The sequence below is a fragment of the Olea europaea genome, unplaced genomic scaffold, assembly GCF_002742605.1.
Source record: "Olea europaea var. sylvestris unplaced genomic scaffold, O_europaea_v1 scaffold2362, whole genome shotgun sequence".
NCBI lineage: Eukaryota > Viridiplantae > Streptophyta > Magnoliopsida > Lamiales > Oleaceae > Olea > Olea europaea.
The window spans coordinates 99,067-101,787 of record NW_019241750.1 but is presented as its reverse complement, the minus strand read 5'-3'; the positions used below and the strand labels follow the sequence as shown (position 1 = coordinate 101,787).

The following is a 2,721-nucleotide window of genomic DNA, read 5'->3' as shown; positions in this document are numbered from 1 at the left end:
CATTTTATCAATTTAGGTGACTATTTTTGTCCTTTAATTATTCTTTTCACTTTGTTTCTTTGGAGAATTGTCCTTGAACTTCCTGGTTTCTCATTGTGTTTATTATTAAAATTATAAGTTTATTAATGTATTCTACACTTGCAACTCTCGTGGCTCCTTTTCTAGGCTTTCATTTAATTTTGGAGCAATAATGACATAGGATTGAATAACTTTATCTGATTGTTGCCAATAGGATTCCAAAAAACTGTCACTATTCTCCCTTTTATGCTTAAAAATCCCTACTCCAGCACTTGTATTAATAAACAGATACGGTAAAAAACAGCAAGATTCAAGTTAACCTAATTTTTTCTTCTCAATGCAGGGTCTAAATCCCAATCATGAAAAACAGTGCTACTCAGACATCTTCAAAGTCCAACATCATTGTTTTATTACATAGATCAGACACTTAATTACATTAATGATAGGATTGTTGCCTAAAAAATCAATTTCATTAGATTCTTTATTTGCAATACGTACAAATTGAAGGATAAGTCAATTGGTGATCCCCTGGATATCCCCATTACATCCATTAATAAATGGAAGAGGTCGTCAACTGAACGGTCATTTGCACGCCACTCAATCTCAAAATTCTTTACTCTCTCTTTCATTTAATTCTTCACTCTTTCTGGCTTGTAATCTATGCCAAAACTGAATTTTTGGATTATCTTTAAATCCACGGAGTGGCTCTGATACCATGTTAAGACTTGGGGTCCATCTTAATAAGGTCAACCTTATAAAGTGAAGAGCCCAAGATCTTTATAAATTGGTATTTATTTCTGTATTAAACTGATATGGAATAACACATCTCTTAATAGGTCTCCTCAAGATGGTGGCTCATTTGAATAGACCAATCTTGAAATCCACGGAGTGACTTTGATATCATGTTAAGACTTGGGTCCATTTTAATAAGGTCAATCTTATTAAATGGAGAAGCCCAAGATTTTTATAAATTGATATTTATTTCGATATTAAATCAATGTGAGATAACACATTCCTTAATATCTTGCATTACTCTTCCACAGTGCTCCCGTTCATCAACCGTTCAATTGCATGACAGGTGAGGCAAACGAATGGACTAAGTTGCTGGCTCTCAGCATCAACAGTCTACTCGCATAGGCTTTAGGTTTTCCACTGAAAGAACTCTCATCGAATGACTTGTTCTCCTTGGTAGAGCGGCCTGGAACTCCATAAAAATGGCAGTATATATAAGAATCAAGCAAACACAGGAGCATTGACCTTTGCAGTAAAGGTGAAGATCCCATTCCCGAGTTCATTTCATGCCATAAGAAAGGATTTAACATAGCGATCTCTTATACAACTTATCGTATTGAATTATCCAAATTTTGAAGGTGTAAACTAATCTTCAGAGTCTAAAGTTTTAACATAGCGATCTCTCATACAACTTATCGTATTGAATTATCCAAATTTTGAAGGTGTAAACTAATCTTCAGAGTCTAAGGTTTTAATGTTTTGCTATCAGCTTCTGTCATTGTACGGAGAATTTCATACGAGATGCTCAAAAAAGCACTTACACAAGTATGTTCCTCTAAAGAAAAGAAAGTAGGATGTCTATGCAGGTTAAATTGGGTACTAATTTTCCTATAACACTTCCTTTTATTGTTCTTTGCTAAAGTTTATTTACAAATGTATCTATTGTTAAAGATTAGTAATCCACGTGCACTTCTCGTGCAGTTTTCTGTTTTCCCAATGAGTTTTTTCTAGTAATTTCATATGAAGGAAAAAAGGATCTTTACTTTAAATATGTTTTGATGCTTTGATAAATTGTGGCTCCAAAATTAGCATTATTTACTTTTCACGTTCTAATGTTTCACAATGCACCTTTGCGATAATTTGACCATGCCCAATTAGTTCTATTATAATATTTAAGTCAAAGGACTTCTCTACTTAGAATGTACACATTCTAGCTAGTGGCGGATCTAGCACCCGACGGCAGCGCGTGCTGGATCCGCCGGGAATAATTTTATTTGTTGACAGTAGGGAATATGTTTAGGTTATATATCTAATAATTTATTTCATTTTCAAACATCTCTTGCATATCGTTTGGTTAGAGCTTTCATATACAAAACGGAGTTTGAATCTCTTCCAAACCAATTTATTTTGCAATTTCTCTAGTTTTGCAATTTTTATCGAAATCTAATGTAATAGGGAAGGGATTCAAACCAGTGACCTCCTTTAAGATAATTGAAAGGTTGACCGTAATGGCACTTACTGAATTTTGACACTAAATGTATCAAAAAATATATATTCTATTTTAGTGGTATTAATGCAATTTGCAAGTATTCGAACTTGTACTCCTCCTTCTAAATTATAGAAAACTTGGCCACTATGTCACATGGTGTATCAACAAAATTATATATATTTAGTTTTAGCAAAATAATTATTATATTTAGAGGGTGTTTGGAAGATATTTTTATGTAAAAATACATTTTTGAATAGTAAATTAATGAGAAATGTGTGGTTGAAAAATAATGAAAAGTTTTTGATTTACGTGTGATGTTAATTTCATAAAAAAATGTGTTGCTGAAAATAAGAGAGAGAAAAATGCATTTTGAAAAAAATGGATATCAAACGGAGCCTTAATTTTTTGTTATTTATTTATTACAGCCGACAGTCGAAAGTCAATGGCCGCCCGTACTCACTCAAAATTCTAGATCCGCCGCT

The 2,721-nt window shown here is 32.9% G+C and overlaps 1 pseudogene; it reads right to left on the bottom strand.

Annotated features, from left to right (window-relative positions):
• Positions 1-563: 563 nt before the first annotated feature.
• Positions 564-1,355, bottom strand: LOC111381737 (annotated as a pseudogene).
• Between the last annotated feature and the right edge of the window lie 1,366 nt (positions 1,356-2,721).